Here is a 19,497-nt window from a genome sequence, read left to right on the forward strand (position 1 = left end):
AAGTTCAAAACAAGGCTGAAGTAGACACACTACAAAAACAAACCAAGAGCATATAGAGAAACAAACAGAGCTGCAAGCTAGTCTGGCCACAACATTACAACGATTCCAGGAGATGGAACGAGAAAATCAGGCAACAGATCAAATACTTCAAAGAGATGAAGAAGAATACAGGAAAATCAGCAAGTCATTGACAGATGCAGAGAGAGAAAGGGACAACCTAACCCTACAACTTGCTGAAGAATCCAAAGAAGTAGAAGCATTTGCCTACTGTGGTACACATGTTTGGTCGTAACCTCAAGAGCTCGGCTAATGTGATTGTGCATGCCACCGGGGTGGACAATAACTCAATCAACCCTTGTGAATCCATCACTCTGTTAGAAGAAAGTCTTTGAGATGGGATTGCTCTCACCTCAGACTTGGCTTCATGCTCTCCTAGGTAAGAGGGTAGAGTTTTTAGCGAGTCTGGTTGGCTGTGCCCCGAACTAATTGATCCATGGTCTCCTCCTTGTAAATGCATATCAAAGTTCATTTGTGATCTTGCTTCAAATTCTTTAATAGGAGGTAAGATCTCATTTTTCTCTTTTCTCGTGCTATTCGTTTGGTAACTCACCCTGTTAGCTTCGTCGGCATCACGGATTTGCTTCCACAGGTCATCTAGACCGTTACAATCCTTACCCATTTCTACCAATGTTTTAGGCTGAAAACCATCACTTGTCTCATCTGTTGTATTTGGTACTATGATAGGTTCTCCCCTACACTCAGAGGCAATCGTGAGTCTATCCTTCGTTTCAACTTGTTTCTCTAAAGTTGGTTTGATAGGGGTTGGAGCTGGTTCTTCATGCCAACTTGCCAGTTTACCAAGCGGGTTTTCTATCAAGGATTGGGCTATTTCAATCATCTTTCTATACATTTCCAACCTCTGTTTTTCTATTTTGGCATATGGATAAGTCATCCATATTTGCTCTTGGGTTTGGTTGTTTTTGAGTCTGGCTTCGTAAGCTTTTAAAAGTGCGTCTAGCTGCTCATTTACCTTTTCTGCCAACACTGATCCTCTTGATCCTGCACTTTTGGGTTCTGCTATTTCGTTGGGTGCTATGCTTGCCGCAGTGTGTGAGCTTAGGCTAGCTAGATCCTCTAACCGCTCTAATCTATCCTTCGTGTGTTTCAACTCCTCGGATAGAACCGTTTGCTCTCGTTCTCTCCTGGCTTTCATACGCGACTTTCTAGCTTTCCAAGTGCTTCTCTGATTTTTCATTTCTAAACTTGGGGCATCGGTTTTTGGCTCTTCAATTATAGGTTCATTCGTCATTCTTTGAGCTTGGGCTCATGTCACAGCTTGAATAGGTATTACTGTCTCGTTTTCTGACCCTCCACTGGAAGGCACTGCTTCCAGCATGTTCAAGGTAGTTTTTTCTCCTTTGCTCGGGTTCTTAGGGCAATTAGGAATCAAATGAGTAACTCCACACTCGGTGCAATTTGTGTTGACTCTAATGATTTCATCATGAGGACAGTCTTATAGCCAATGGTCTCCACCACACTTGTAGCAGGGTCCCTTAGACTGTTGAGATGCTCCTTGAGCTCCTCTTTGTTGGTATGCATGTCTCTACCCTCCCATGCCTCCATTGGCTATGAACAACAATGTTCGTTCATCCAAGCTATATCTTCCTTCTCCTCCTGCCTGTGCAGCTATGGGTGGTCATGCACTTCCTATCATGCTCCATGGTTCTGGCGTTGAGGGTTCTTCCGGTGGATAATAGAGAGGATTTGCAGCATATCCATTGGGATCTTCGTAATATGCATGCATAGGCACCAAAGCCTTCTCTTCTCGTTCGGTTACTGTTGGTGTGTATCTTATGCCAATTGTGTAGAGTGCGCAGGTGATGGAGAAGGTAGGAAAGAAGACTACGCACACACACCAACACACATCGAGACACACACACACACACAATCGTTACCCTGCAACATCCATTCAACGTGCTGCTCTCCTCTTCTTCTTCTCTTTGAACTATTATCCAAAGGTATATTTACAACATAGTATAGTCAGTGTCCGGCCGCCCATAGCACAATGGACATATTCTTTAACATCATATTCTTTAACACTCCCCCTCAAGCTCAAAATGAGCTTGCATATGATGGATTCCCAATTCTTCACGAAAGTAGAAAAACTTCTCCTTTCCAAGAGCTTTTGTGAATATATCCGCAACTTGATCATTTGTCTTCACATACACCAAATCAATCTCACTTGCCAAAACTTTTTCTCTAATGAAGTGATAATGTACCTCAATGTGTTTAGTGCGAGCATGGTAAACAGGATTCTTTGCCAACATGATGCTGCTAATATTGTCACAATATATAATGACACTATCAAGATAGTCAAAACCAAAGGCTACCATAAGCACTCTCAACCATGACTCTTCACATGCTGCCAAAGCTGCTCCACGATATTCAGCTTCTGTACTTGATAATGCTACATTTGATTGCTTCTTGCTACTCCAACTTATCATACCATTGCCAATGGAAAATGCATAACCACTCATAGATCTTCTATCCATAAAATCTCCTGCCCAATCTGCATCTGTGTAACCATAAAGACAAAGCTTCCCATTCTTTTCATAAAACATTCCATAGCTGACAGTGGCTTTCACATATCTCATAATCCGTCTCACTGCATCAAGATGACTTTTACATGGCTTTTGCATGAATTGACTCACAACACCCACTGCATAACTCAAATCTGGCCTTGTTATTGTCAAGTAAATAAGGCTTCCAACCATCTTGCGGTACATAGTGACATCCTCAATGTAATGTCCATCATCAAACAACTTCGCATTTTGATCGAGAGGTGTATCAACTAGTTTGCACGTTGTCATTCCATACTTCTCAAGCATATCCAACGCGTATTGTCTTTGTATCATCCAAATTCCTGATAAGGTATTGACAATTTCAATTCCCAAGAAATATCTCAACTCACCAAGATCCTTCATGTTGAATTCTCTCAACAAACTCTTCTTGATATGCAAAATGTGCTAATCATGACTTCCAGTGAGAATCAAGTCATCAACATAGATAACAATAATGACGATCTCTCCATCCACATGCTTCAAAAACAATGAGTGATCGGCAGTAGACTGTTTAAATCCAATCTTCTTTAAGAATCTGGTTATCTTTTCACACCAAGCTCTAAATGCTTGCTTCAAACCATACAATGCTTTCTTCAACTTACACACCTAATATGGAAACTCTGGATGTTGATAACCCTCTGGCTGTATCATATAAACTTCTTCTTCCAAGTCACCATTCAAGAATGCATTATCGACATCCATTTTCCGTAACTTCCAACCAAACATACTTGCCATTGCTATCACCAATCTGACTGTTGTCATCTTTGCAACTGGACTAAATGTCTCATCATAATCAAGACCTTTTGTTTGTGCATAACCTTTAGCAACAAGCCTCGCTTTTTATCTTTCCACACTACCATCTGACTTGCACTTGACTTTGTATACCCATTTTGAACCTTTCTTTCCACTTGGCAAGCGAACCAAATCCCAAGTGTCATTCTTCACAAGAGCATCCACCATAGCTGACTCCCATTCTCCAATTTCCTCTTGAAAACATGTAGGCTCTTTATGTTGCACACGTGAAACCATGTATTCATAATGTGTACGCATGTAGCCGTTGTATGTCAATCTATCAACTGGATAACGCACCCTCTCTGATCTTCTCAACTGTGGTGAACTCTTCTCTTCAACTCTTGCATATGGGGGTACGTATTTCTCAATATGCTTACTGCCAGGTGTCCTCAAATGTGGTAAACCATGCTCCTCATCGAAGCTTTCATCTCTAGAACTCTCTTCAACCACTTTCTTCTTGCCTTTCTCGTCTTGCTTCTTATCTCACAAACGACCACGCCATGGGTTGACACTTCCTGTACTCTCCTCTGCCATATGTGGTTCTGAAATAGTTCTTGTTGATGGTCTTGGCTTATCAACAACATGATGCACATTCTCTTTCTCTTCATACTCATCTTCTATCATCACTGGCTTTGGTTTATACCATGGTTCATGCTCACAAAATGTGACATCTCTACTGACATAAACTTGTCTTGTCGTAGGATCATAGCACTTGTAACCTTTCTTTTCAACTAGGTAGCCCAAGAATATACACTTCACTGCCTTTGGCTCCATCTTCTTTCTTGCTTCATTTGGCACATGAACATAGCAAACACATCCAAAAACTTTCATGTAGAAAACTGTTGGCTTGATTCCATAAAGTCTCTCATAAGGTGAAATTTCATGAATGGTAGTTGTTGGTGTTCGATTCATAATGTGTACTGCTGTATGAACTGCTTCAGCCCAATATGTTAATGGCATATTCATCTCATTCATCATGGCTCTTGCAATCTCTGCTATGACTCTATTCTTTCTCTCAGCAACTCCATTTTGTTGTGGTGTGTATCTGCAAGTAATCTGTCTTCTTATGCCTTGTTCACATAAGTAATCATCAAAACTGTGTGACATGTACTCCCCCCCTCCATCTGTACGTAGGAATTTAATTTGACAACCATTCTCTTTCTCAACCATAACTTTGAACTCCAAGAATACCTCAAATGCCTATGAATTTGCCTTTAGAAAGTAAGCCCATGTCATTCTGCTGCTGTAGTCATCCGTAAATGTGATAAAATATCGACAACCATTTGGTGTAGCATGATCACAAGGTCCCCAAATATCTGAATGAACAACTTCCAAAGGACTCTGGCTAATTCTCCCCCTCTTTGGAAATGGTAAACGAGATTGCTTTCCAAATTGACAAGCTTCACAAACATGATCAAAATTCAATCTGCCAAACTTTGGTAATCCATGTGCAATTTGATTTGATTGCATATGCTTTAGTCTTCTAAAATACACATGACCAATCCTCTTATGCCATAACTCTGCCCAATTATCTTGAGTGGCTGATTTGTTTGCATACATACCACTTTGTAAACATGGATCTCCAGCTTCCAATGAGAACAAGCGACCTTTCTTTCTTCCACGTGCCAATATCTTGCCTGGTCTGCCTTTGTGAAACTCCTCTATGAAGCAGCCATAACGATTAAAACGGACTTGCAACCTTTGATCTGTCATTTGTCCAATTGATGCTAAATTCTTTGTGATTGAAGGCACATATAGAACATCTCCCAATGTGTTGTATGTCCCGTCTTTTTCTAGCAATGGAACTGAACCAACATGTGTAATCCAATGCATAGTATCATCACCTGTAGCGACAAACTCATCCTCTTCTAACTTCTCTTTTCTGTCAAACCATTCACCATGATAATTCATATGATTGTGGCACCACTATCTAAATACCAATCATCTGTATGATGTGGCTCCACCATGCTTCCAACAACATGCTCCATAGGAAATAAATGTCCACTCGATCTATTGTCATATATATTTTGATCATGAGGATTGTATCCAGCAAATTTTCCTCCATGTCTGTCATAACCTCGGCCTCTTCCACCACGATCATGATTTTGATTTAGCCTTGTGTAACATTATCTTTCAAAGTGACCATAAATACCACATCTGTTACAATATCCATCTCTTTGAGGATGTACAAATCGTCCACCTCCACGTCCACGAGTTCGGGCTCTCCCCTTGCCTCTTTGGCTATAATCATTGTAACTTTGACTTTGTTGGTTTTACCATTGACCTCTTCCAGCATTGTTTCCACGACCATAGTTTCCTCTTCCACCTCTATTATTTCCACGATCTCTAGAGTAAAAAACCTGATCTCTGGAATTTTTATTTGATGTAGAAGGACCTGACTTGCCTAACTTCACCTCTTCTTGCAAACAAAGGTTTACTAACTCTTCAAAATCAGGCATGTGTCCTCGAATAGATATAGATGTATCCAATGACTTGTATTCCGGTCCCAAACCATTCAATGTCACTAAAACTAAGGCATCATCTGGAACTTCAACATTAATGCTCACAAGATCTTCCTGTATTTGCTTTATCTCTGTCACATAATCTGATATGGATCTATTTCCTCCCCATACACAATGTAACCTTTTCTTCAAGTGAACTTTTCGTGGTTCTGTATTGGAGCTGTTCATTCTTGCTAGTATCTCCCATGCTTCCTTTGGAGATTGAGCCTTCTTCACATGTGGTATAAAGAAGTCACTAATGCATAGTAAAATCCAATGCATCACTTTCCTTGAATTCTCGATCCACTTCTTGTAAGATTCTACTCCTGCTTGCCATGTTTTATGTGCTTCAACATTCTCTCTATTTGGTTCCAAACCAACCTTGAGACACTCTTGTTCACCTGTAATATAATCCCATAAACCTTTGCCCATGATAAAGTTCTCCATCCTGTAAGACCATATGTTGTAGTTCTCTCTGGTCAGCTTCTCTCCAACAATCTGTGTGACTTGAGTTAAACTTTCTGTCATCTTCACTCTCTCAATTTCTTCCAAAGGATTTTGATAAAATTTTGGCAGAGTTTCGTTTGTATTTAGACAATATCTCAAGTGACAATCTCAACCAAAGTGCTCATAAACACTGACAAAAAATCTCTCACTGCCAAGGGAAAATCCACTGACTCACTTTGCCACAGACTGACTCAGTACTATGCATAAATACTCTAAAACAATGTCCACATGGACCTATATGCAAATGCAATCCATACGCTGTCATGTACCACTTATCCATACATCCACCTTCTTCCCATAGTCGTAAACGACATATGAGGTCTTTCGCGGGGCCAATTGGGGGTTCGCTCCAGTACCTAATCTACCTTGCCAAGGTACCAAAGCTCCCAAGGCAAGGCTTTAAAAAACCTCACTCGACCCTCACAAAGGCTGCAGTTTTTCAAAATACATTAACCGCATATCCATATATAACCACAAAGTACTCAATCTGACAATATAACCGCCTCAACTTCTTCCCACAACCTTTCTTACATAGGCGGCTGTCCATAACGGACCCACAACAACCAAACATAATCTTCGATAACACAATAGCATGATGCAAAATCTCTATGCGCTCTCCAAAACCTGTGTAAATGCTAAATTCTTCACCTGTAACCTGTAAATCTACTACGGAGTGCAAAACTGGACATCTCCTATGCTTGTGTGAGCTGGCTATTTGCTGCAGAAAATTGCATATTTTTGAAAATCTGAGTATTCCAATGCGTCTGGAATGCCCAAAAACATAAAGATAGACTCCTGGATCACTGTATTCCGAGTTCGGGTGAGGAAGTTATGACCAAAAACCTCTCTTTTTTGCTGTTTTTCAGAGCTGCGGAAACCTGTGTATTGACTGTAGCTCCTTAAACTAAGCTCTGATACCACTTTGTAGAGTGCGCAGGTGATGGAGAAGGTAGGAAAGAAGACTACGCACACACACTAACACACATCGAGACACACACACACACAATCGTTACCCTGCAGAAGCAGCCATTCAACGTGTTGCTCTCCTCTTCTTCTTCTCTTTGAACTATTATCCAAAGGTATATTTACAACATAGTATAGTCAGTGTCCGGACGCCCATAGCACAATGGACATATTCTTTAACATCATATTCTTTAACAAATTGGTCGTAATCCTGGTAGGGGTGGTTGCTGCCCCAACACTGGTTGTGGTCTTTCTACACCTACGGGTCCTGGTAGGTTGCCTGCTTGATACCTAGGCATTGGTGGAAGTTGAGGAGATGCTACCTGAGCCTGGGGAGCATAAGGTCGTTCTCTCACATACCCCTTGTTATAATAACATTCCTCTGTCCCATGGTTTGTCCATTTTTGTTCAATAGTACACCATTTTGGTTATTTGGCCTGATGTTTGGCATACAAGTTAATCTTTTTTAGCACTTCCTCTACAAGCTGCTTCTGGCTGACAGCTACTTCTCCTTTCGGTGCTGTCTTAGCGGACTTGCTTCCACTTTGTTGTGAGGATGAGTCGTCATCAAGATCCTTGAATTCACCCTCTTTGTAGACCGCACAATTGTCTACAAGGTAAAATGCTTCCTTAGTTAACTCATTTAACCTCGTGCTCCTCTTCATATGTAAGTCCTTCTGGAGATCTGCATTCCTTAGTCCTTGAATAAATATAATCATAAGTCTGGACTGAGTTGACAGTTCTTCCACAGGACATAACTTAACATATCTTTCTAGTCGTAGGGCTGTCTTTCGCACAGATTCCACGTCTTTCTGTTTGAATTTATGGATTTGTGAGACTCTATTATGAGCTATCCCCCTTTGTGAGAATTCCTCAATAAACTCGTCAAACACCTCCTCCATAGACTCAAAGTCTCTATGCTCCACAAAGTCAAACCAAGTAGTAGCATCCTCCTCTAGGGTTAGTCCAAACCCTACAAATTGGGTAGGGAAGTCTAACACCTCTTCAACTCTAATTACACGCACAAATGCTGCTATATGATCTCTAGGACCTCTGTTTCCCGTGTATTTCTTGTTTACCCATTTTTGCACCTGAGAAGGTCTAATTCTACGATGGTCTACAAATCTCATCATTGGATCTCCTCGTCCTACTCGATATACCTCCTTTGGCCTTCAGTAGTGGGCGGGTTCCTCTCCTAGTGGTGCTCCTAAGCCATAATTTCTAATAGTTCTTGCAAGCGATGGTTTATCTCTTTGAACTCGTTCTATGGGTGGTCTTCCAAGCTCTGTTGACCCTTGAGTTTTTGGCTTACTCTCACCCTGATACCGTGAATAGAGTGGTGGTTCTTGTAAATCCCTTATCCCTCGTGCGGCTGGATAACCATCCTGATTTCGGTCTTGTTCTAATGTTGCACTCTGTCGAAACCATGCCTGCAATGATGGTGGGGTTGTTGGTTGGTTCTGGTAGTTGAATGTCTGTTTTCGGGTAGAATGTCAGGTCGCGTCATACTCTTTTGAAAATGGATTTGTCGACTTGCTAGGGGTGTGTAAGGTCTCTACTTTCAAATTTCACACAAGTTCTATTACGCATTTGAATTTTTTTTAACCATCACTCATTATTTAAGATATTCGAGTTCAAATTATGAATCGTAGGCTGAGAAAACCTAGAATTTAAAATTTACGCTACAAAATTCTGACATGTTTAGCTATATGAATCACTAACTAACTTATTGCAAGACTTATTTACTGATTGTAGAATTTTTTTTTACTACTGTAAAGTTAATATAAGACTGTAAAGTTTAACTTAAAAATGTAAAGTAAATTATCATTAAGGAAATAAATAAAATAATTATAAAGACAAAAGAATACACAGAGATGACAAGTGAAGGCACATGGACTCACCTGAACTCACATAGGAGGGGAGAAAGTGGGACACACTGTCACATGAAAAGGAGAGGCTAGTTTTGACTAATTTTAATGAGGGGGGGACTGTGTGGCCTTATTATTTGATGATAATGACAAAGTGGTCAAGCTGATGGGTACCACAAGGGTACCAAAAACGCGGGTATGATTTTTGAGGAAAAATAAAATAAAATTATTTTTTTTTATAAATAAAAATTAATTTAATTTATAAAAAAAATTGAACGTTTTCTTTTCTCTATAAATAGAGCATCCATGCTCACACTTTAGACATAGAGATTGCCTCTGTAGTGCTCACGAAGTGCTACCACTTCTCTTAGAGAGAAGGCGTCCACAAACCACTAAGAGAGCAAAAACTCTAGTGGACTAATAAGGTGCGTATTAATTAAGCATTCAATTAACTCTAGGAATGATGTATGTGTGCTATCTCTTACTATAATCTCTCTAATAGATTAGTAAGATTCAATTAGCTATGTGTGTGTGTGTGCTATCTCTTACTCTAATCTCTCTAATAAATTAGTAAGATTCAATTAGCTATGTGTGTGTGTGCTATCTCTTACTCTAATCTCTCTACTAGATTAGTAAGATTCAATTAGTTTTAAGAAGGATATGTGCGTGTGTGTGCTATCTCTTACTCTAATCTCTCTAATAGATTAGTAAGATTCAATTAGCTATGTGTGTGTGTGTGTGTGTGTGTGTGTGTGTGTGTGCTATCTCTTACTCTGGTCTCTCTACTAGATTAGTAAGATTCAATTTTTTCAGAAGGATATGTATGTGTGTGTGCTACCTTTTATTCTAATCTCTCTAATAGATAGTAACATTCAATTAGTTTTAAGAAGGATATGTGTGTATGTGTGCTATCTCTTACTCTAATTCTCTAATAGATTAGTAAGATTCAATTAGCTTTAAGAAGGATATGTGTGTGTGCGTGCTATCTCTTACTCTAATTTCCCTAATAGATTAGTAAGATTCAATTAACTTTAGAAAAGATGTGTGTGTATGTTTTCTCTTACTCTAATCTCTCTAAGTATACCTACTCTCTCTAGTTAGTACATCTTCACTATTAACTTATGTATAGTTCATTGAAAGTTAATACATAAGAGAACTCATCATATTCTTATTATACATGATGAAATTCTTATTCACCAATTTTATTGTCAATTAGATTAAGTAGAATTTTGAAGAATACTAAAAATTGATTTAGTTGAAGTATAGAAATTGAAGTTAGAATTGGATTAGAAATCTGAAGCATAAAAGTAATGCATTCCTAAACTTTACTCACAGTTTACACACTTAATTTTTGTTTAATTACGATTAGCAAATATTTGATGTATAGAAATTAGATGTAGAACAACAACAACACTAAGTGTGAATCCGAGATGGCGAGGGTTCAAATTACACACTCTCTTTGGAAACAAGGAGATTACTAGGGAAATTGACCAATTTAAAGTTCTAGGTGTATAATATAAGTGTAGTACAAAAAAATGGCTCCAAAGCGTGCTCGAACCCAAGGCGCTAATGATCACCGAGGCGTGAGATGACGCCCAGGATGGCACCGCTGATGCTGTGGTGGGAGTACACCCAGATTAGCCCAATTGGATACTACAGTTTTGTTTTGCCGTGGCGTGAGGATGACGCCCAGATTGGCACCGTTGTTGTTGTGGTGGGAGTACGTCCATATTAGCACAACGAGTACTTGTCGAGCGGTATGGGACGCTCATGAGGACAAGGGTTTTATAAATAATGTATATACCGATCGGACATAATAGCGCTAGTAGAGATTCTTGAGTGAACCTAATCCAAGGGTTGTTGGTTTAAAATTGGACGACTTCTTATTTGACTATTGTTTGTAATATGGTTTGAAGGGTTGTTTTAACGAACCAGTATCATAAATAAAGTAAAGGAACATGTATGTTTAAACAATGTGGTAGTAATTAGATAACAAAAGAAGGGTGAGTGTGCTGTGGAAAGTGAAAGAATGATACCCCGACGGTATCATTCTATGGACCGGTGGACCCGATGAGTCGGGTAACTTTCCAACGCTAGAATTTTTTTTTAAGTCATAAATCTTAAAAGAGACAAACCTTGGCGGCTGTGCTTCTGAAACATGGGGAAAAAAGCGCACAAGTTGGTCACTCTAAGATTTATACTTTTAGGTAAAATTGATTATAGATAGTTTTTAGATAGGGTTATGGTGGTCACGCTCCGCCATAGCGAGATAGGACCAATCCTTCACTAACAGTTCATGCCTGTGGCTACGTAGTAGCTAAGGCAATGTCCGTTGGTTTTTCTTTTTCAGGATTGGAGACCTATCAAAGGTACTCCGCTCCTCTCAAAAAGGGACAGGGACCTCACACTGGTATCAGAGCCTAGGTTAAAGCTTGGGGAGATTTTTAGATTGATGTTTGGATATTGAAGGATACGAATGTTTGAAATAATAGAAGAACCTAGAAAAATTGTTTTGAGTTTTTATATGGTATTAAAGACTGAACTTTCCTTGTTGGAATTAGGGTTGCAGAGAAACACACACAGCTTGGAGAAGACGAAGGAAGCTCAAGGCACACAATAGAGAGTGTGTTACTTAGTGTACAATGGAAAGATAGATAGCCCTAGAGTGATGGGCGTATATACAATGCACGGGGGAAAAAACCTCCTAAAGAGGGAAAAAATGCCCCGGCGGTCCTAGTGTGTTCACACACATCACTACCACATGTATATGGTAACAAATCCCCCCTGGAGTGATGCGGTGAACGAGAGCTGGCACATGAGTAAAGGGAAGTGCCATGCCCTGAGGACAGGATCAGTCCACAAAGGGGAGTAAGCCCAAAGCTTTGCGGAAAGCTTCAAGCTTCTCACGAGACAATGCCTTTGTGAAAAGATCTGCAAGGTTGTCCTATGTTGGCACATAAGCCAAGCTGATCTCTCCTGCTGAGAGCCTCTCCCTGACATAGTGGTAATGCACCTCAATGTGCTTTGTGCGAGCATGAAAAACTGGGTTCCTCGCAACTGCCAATGCGCTCTGACTGTCAGTGTAGATAGTGTTGGCAGTGTCCTGTCCAACACCCAAGTCAGCCATAAGGCATCTGAGCCATACACACTCAACCGTAGCTGTGAAGACTGCCCTGTACTCAGCCTCACAACTCAAAGTGGCCACAGTAGGTTGCTTCTTGCTCAACCATGATATACATGAACTGCCAAGCATGAAACAAAAACCACTTGTGGACACTCGCGTGTCAAAACAACCAGCCCAATCTGAGTCCGAAAAAGCATGTAAGTCTGGCGGCAATAATCCCCCCTTGGGATAAAACAAGCCAAGATGTAAAGTGCCACTAAGGTAGCGGAAAATCCTCTTGACAGCCTGCCAATGCTTAGACCCTGGGCTATGCATAAATCTGCTGACCTGCGAGATTGCAAACTGAATATCTGGCCTCGTGTTGCATACATAAATGAGGCAGCCAACAGCAGTTTGGTAAAGAGTGACATCAGCAGGATCGCCAGCATCATGTAGACTCAACTTCAAACCTGTTTCCATGGGAGTGGCAATAGGTTTGCAATCCTCAAGTCCAAACTTACATAGCAATGTCTCTATGTAACTTTTCTGACACAAGGCAATACCACCATCACACTGCTTAAACTGTATACCCAAGTAATGATGCAACAGCCCCAAATCTTTCATCTTGAAAGTAGCATTCAAATCAGCCTTAAATTCAGCAATATGTCTCTCATTTGGTCCAATGATCAACAAATCATCAACATAAAGAACCACAATGAGAAATACATCATCCTCACGCTTTACATACAATGTGCTTTCTGCTGGACTGTTACGAAAGCCTCGTTTAACCAAATGAGTGTCAGCTTTCTCATACCAAGCACGAGGAGATTTCTTCAACCCATACAAAGCCTTCTTACATTTGCACACTTTGTCCGCTTGTCCTTTTATGACAAAACCGCGAGGCTGCGTTACATAAACTTCCTCAAATATGTCACCATTCAAGAAAGTAGTAACAATGTCTGATTGATGTACATCCCAACCAAAATGAGCTGCCAATGCACATAGAAAACGCACAGTAGTCATACGACAAGTGGGAGCAAAAGTCTCTTCATAATCTATGCCTTTTTGTTGTGCATAACCCTTTGCAACAAATCGAGCCTTATGGCGATCGATCTCACCATCCGGCTTGCGTTTCAACTTGTAAACCCACTTCGTACCAATGGCCTTTTTGCCAGGAGGCAAATCACATAAAGTCCATGTGTCATTCTCTATAAGTGCATCATATTCTGATTTCATGGCAGCAATCCAATTTTCTGAATTCTGTGCTTCATCAAAAGACAGAGGCTCCTCAACATCATGTAACCTAGACACAGCCAAAGCATAACAATCTGATGCATAAGATGCATGACGAGAGCCTGAACGAGTACGACTAGATAAAGGTGCATCCAATTTACTGTCACGCAAAGTGTGCACCAGCCATTTTGGCATACCTCTTGCCTGCTCATTTTCAGCCCTTTCCTCATCAAGTACATCATGTACATCTGCATCAGTAATAGGCTGTTCTAAAACATTTTCAGAAACCCCCATAGGCTGTACATTTTCCTCATTGGAACTTACATTCGTATTTCCACCACTAAAAAGAGGCAACAAAGTGTCATAAATGTCCTGTGAGCTTACATTACTGTCTCTAGTACATGACAGCAAGGGCTGAACAGAATCTTCCACAAACACTACATCCCGTGAAACCAGAATACGTTTTGTTTGCGGATGATACAACCTGTAACCTTTGCTTTCAGCACTATAACCAACAAAAATACATTTGACAGCCTTATCATCCAATTTTCTGCACTGCACTTGTGGCACCAAAGCATATGCCAAACAGCCAAAAACACGCATGTGCTCAATAGAAGGCTTTCTATCATGCCATGCTTCATATGGAGTAATAGACTGCAAAGCTTTCGTAGGACACCTGTTAAGTACATAAGTGGCACACATGATGGCCTCAAGCCAAAAAGAATGCGGCAAAGCTTGACTTTTGACCATACATCGTGCCATTTCCGTTAGTGACCTGTTTTTCCTCTCAGCAACACCATTTTGCTGAGGTGTATAAGGCACTGTACATTGGTGTTTATCCCACGACTAGCCAGAAATGCATTAAATTCATGAGACATATACTCCCCCCCTCGATCGGAACGGAGGGTGCCCATAGTACATTTTGAGACATTTTCAGCCATAGCCAAAAATTGTTTGAAGCACATAAAAACTTCGGACTTCGCTTTAAGCGGAAATACCCATGCATGCCTGGAGTAATCATCAATGAAAGTCACGAAGTACAGGTAATTGCCCAAGGACGGAGTTTGCATGGGCCCACAAACATCACTATGCACAAGCTGCAACCTGCATGTGGCCCTAACTGAACCATCCTTTGGAAACTTAGAACGCTGCATTTTACCCAGAATACAGCCTTCACAAACATGTTTGATAGGTGCTTCAAGAGGCGGCAAAGAAGCAACCATATCAGATTTCTGCAAACGCAGCAAACTGGCAAAATTCAGATGACCAAAACGTGCATGCCAAAGTTTTGCATCTGAAATAGCCCTTGAATCTGCAACAGCATTTGCAAAATTTTGTCCACACTTGTCATACAAAATGAGCTTATACAGCCCACGGCACAAAAGCCCAGATGCAACAATTTCATCACCAAAACTGAGATCATGAACTGTACATCTGTCATCCACAAATTTGACTACAAGTCCAAGTCTAGCAACTACGGATACAGACAAGAGATTCTTCTTGATCCCAGGTACATAAAGTGCATCAACAAGTGTGAAGGAACTGCCATTAGCAGTAGTGAGCACAATCTTTCCAACTCCCTGAACTGGATAAGAGGCGTTGTTGGCACAAGTGACTGAATTCCCATGAGGGACAGACTCGAGAGAGGTAAACAATTCACGATGTGAGGTAATGTGCTTTGTAGCACCACTGTCGAAATACCACACATGTGAATCTGCAGCAACTGACAAGCATGTATCATGGACAGCAGGATTGTAAGTGCACTCTGCGCTAAAAGCCCATTCTGCATCAACATCAGCATCACAATCTCCTTTCACAGAAGACTCAACAATGGCTGCATTTGTAGTGGAACCAGCATTTGCAGTGGAACCACCCTCTTTCTTCTTAGCCTCTTTGGCCTTCAACTTAGGACACGACTTGATCAAGTGATCATTGGCTTTACAATAATGGCAACGCATCTTCTTTTTGACCTTATCGCCAGAATTGCCAGACAAAGTGCTGCCTGCAGAAGCATTAGGAACAGAATTTTTGCCACTCGCAGCAGAACCATAAGAAGTGGCTGCATTACTGTTACCACCCTTTCTTTGAGAAGCAATAAAAGCCTGTTCAACTGCACGCTGCCTAGTCCTGTTTTTTCTAGAAAGTGACTCTTGCAACAGCAATGTGCATAATGCATCAAACTTGACAACTTCAGGATTTCCTTGGGTCATGAGTCTCCAAGTACTAGCAAAAGTCTGGTAGGAATCTGGTAAGGCATCAAGAACAGTCTGCACAAGGGAACTGTCCGAAATGACTTCACCTGCAGAAATGAGTTGCTCATTGATATCCTTGACACTAGCAAGGAAAGTGTCCATATCATCTTCCTCATGCATAATCTTCGACTCTAGCTCTTTACGCAGCAAAGCAATTTTAGCCTCATTGCGGCTTGCATAAAGACCTGCTAGAATATCCCAAGCCTGTTTTGCAGATTTTGCTGAACGGATGTGAGGAATAATGGTGCGCTTCACAGACAACGCAATCAATGCATGAGCCTGCGCATCCTTAACATCCCAACGAGCTTGTTCTGCCGTAGGCAAAACAACTCTAACAGCTGAAATCCTTGCAGCAAGACCTGCAACATCCTCAACATCGCCTACATCTTCAGAACCAGGACGTACATCAATGCCCTGCACAATGTTCCAGACACCTTTTGACACAAGAACATGTTGCATCATATAAGCCCACATAGGGTAGTTGTCCCCATCCAACCTGTCCTCAGCAGCAAACATCTTGAACACATCTGTGTTGTTGTTGTCAGCCATGGTAAATGTTGCACCTGATGTGAAAACTGCCCGAAAATAGGAGAAATGGAGCGGGAACAACTTGTGCTATATAGCACAAACCGTAGAAGACTATAAGGCACCTGTTATGCAGAAAACGGCACTGACAGAAAATCTACACAAAATGACGAAATAGACTGTGCAGTACTGCCTGTAGTGGAAACGGAGGCCGAAATGAGCCCAAATCAAAATTCTGAGAAGACCGAGCTCTTCGAGCTCGCACAAAATATTTGTCAACCTGCGGACGCTCACCAAAGCTCAGTGAAATCGGAGAAAGTGAGCAGGCGTGTGCTGGAGCAGCTGGCGACTAAGCCCGGGAGGACGTGACCTGCTCTGATACCAATTGTTGGAATTAGGGTTGCAGAGAAACACACACAGCTTGGAGAAGACGAAGGAAGCTCAAGGCACACAATAGAGAGTGTGTTACTTAGTGTACAATGGAAAGATAGATAGCCCTAGAGTGATGGGCGTATATACAATGCACGGGGAAAAAACCTCCTAAAGAGGGAAAAAATGCCCCGACGGTCCTAGTGTGTTCACACACATCACTACCACATGTATATGGTAACATTCCTGGTACAGGAAAATGTTCATTCAGCCTACCAGAAATTCCAGGTGTTCACCATCATGTTTGAAAATGCATGCCAATCACCAAATTATTAGTTTTGAAAAAGGGTGATGATGATTTTGGATAGGGTGTTTGCACCACCTATCCCTAGGGTGCATAGAGGATGGGGCATTAACTGGAGTTCATCTGGAGGAATCTTTACCATCGAAGCTGACAAGATATGGTGCATGGATACCAACCTCAAGAAACTTCGATGGGCAGAGGAGTTAAAAGTCATCGAATTTTATCTTTTCATTGGTACTAAGAATCCGGATGCTACCATTACCTTGGGAGGAGAAAAGATATCTCAGACTCAATGGGTCTATAACCAAGTTACAAAAGTTATCCATGGTGGTAGGATTCGACCCATATGTGTATCTCGTAGCTTTCAAGGGTCAAAAGAAACTTATTATTTTGATCCTTTAGCCTATCCTTTTGTAGTCACTAAACTCAAAATATAGAGACATTACAATCCTTGTACCTAAAGACTACCAACCTTGGTAGCAAATAATGTGTATATAAATAAAGTTTGGATTAATATTATCTTTTGTTTGTATTATTGTATAATCAATTCTTACCCTAAAGTGGATTAAAGTTATAGTATCCAATAAAGTTTCACTTAATCTATATTGCACAGAGTGTGGTGTACACATCTCTTCAAGAGATAAAGCTACTTCTCAAGCAAGCTAAACTTCCCTCTTTCAAAGGGGAAGGAGCCCTAGTTGAGCGCGATGCAGAAGTGTGGCTCGAAGAGATGGAGGATTATTTTGCTGCTGCTGGTAGTACTCCCGATAACCGAGCAATGTTGGCTATGTTTCGTCTCACAGGGGATTCCAATCTTTGGTGGAAACAACACTGCAAAGATAATCAAGTAGCTCAAAACACTCAAACTTGGGAAGACATTAAGTATGCTGTCAAAGGACGTTATCTTCCACCTACACACGAATCCCTTAAGATGAATGAATTCTTCAACTTACGTCAGTTTCATCTTACAGTGGAAGAATACTACTCCAAATTTGTAACTGTTAGGCGCTATGCTTCGCCAATGACCGCAGATCAACAAGTAGCCCATTTCTGCCAAGGGCTAAATGCTCCTTTAAATACTCGTCTAGAAGCCATGAGGCCTATAAATTTTCAAGATGCTCTTTTAAGAGCTAAACCCTTAGATAAAGAGATTTCAAACTCTCAAAGGGTACGAAATGGAAATACAAGGAATGCTGGAAGAAGAGGACGGCCTATGATGTGGAACCAAAGGCAAGTTCACCCAGTTCACCAAACTCATCCAATAGTTGCAGCTTCAGCAAATGGAGCTCAAAATGCAGATCTTAGATGCTATGAATGCAATGAGCTAGGACATTTCAGGAATGTATGTCCTAGGAGAGTCTCCGCAACAAATACACCTAATCGAGCTAGAGGACGAGGCCAAAGAATAAATCATAGAGGAAGAAATGGAGGACGAGGTCGAGGGCGCGTAATGGCTGCCAGAGTCAATGCTATCATAGGAGAACCAACATTGGGAGAAGAACAAGAGGAAAGAGCAACTCTACATACTGCAATTGATAACCCAAGAGCAAGACAACAATATGTTGTCATTCAAACACCTGCAAATCACCAAGGTGAAAAATTTGAGCTTCTTATTGATTGTGGAGTACTCATTCTTTCTTGTCACCTAAATGTTTCAGGAGGTTAGGACTTAATCAACACCCTTCAAGAAAGATGAGAGTTGAATTAGCCAATGGAAAGGAGGTGTTATCTCAGTACACTGTGGGAAAAATAGATTTCAAGTTGGGAGAATACTCTACTTTTGCTACTTTTCGAAACTTACCCATAGGAATCTATGATGGAATTCTCGGAATGGATTGGTTAGCCAGTCATAATGCCAATATCCATTGTGCCCAAGGAAGTGTTACTTTTGTGGACAACCAAGGTCGAGAAGTCACTATTCAAGGCCAGAATGGATGACCAAAAGCTTACTTGGTCAAAGCTAATCGTCTTTTCAAAGGGTTACGCAAGGGTCAACATATTTTTGTAGTCAAGCTAGACAAAGTAGAAAAATCTTCTTCCAACCCTGAACCAATGTGGCTAGAAGAACTTTTGGATGTTTTCCCCACTGAACTTTCTGAACTACCACCACCTAGGGAGGTAGACCATGAAATCAAAAATTTTCCAGGTAGTGAACCAGTCTCAAGAGCGCCGTACAAGACGTCACTTCCAGAGGCTATAGAACTCAAGGAGCAGCTCAAGCAGTTGATTGAGCAAGGGTTTATCCGACCTAGTACATCTCCATGGGGTGCACCTATTCTCTTCCAAAAGAAAAAGGATGGCTCTCTTCGACTTTGCATAGATTATAGGGGCTTAAATGAGGTTACCATCAAGAATAAATATCCAATTCCTCGTATTGATGAGATGCTGGACAGATTACATGGAGCCAAAATATTCACAAAGATCAATCTTCGATCTGGCTATCATCAAATTCAAATCCA

Source organism: Adiantum capillus-veneris, chromosome 8 (genome assembly GCF_014529385.1).
Source record: "Adiantum capillus-veneris isolate H3 chromosome 8, ASM1452938v2, whole genome shotgun sequence".
In the NCBI taxonomy this organism is placed as follows: domain Eukaryota; kingdom Viridiplantae; phylum Streptophyta; class Polypodiopsida; order Polypodiales; family Pteridaceae; genus Adiantum; species Adiantum capillus-veneris.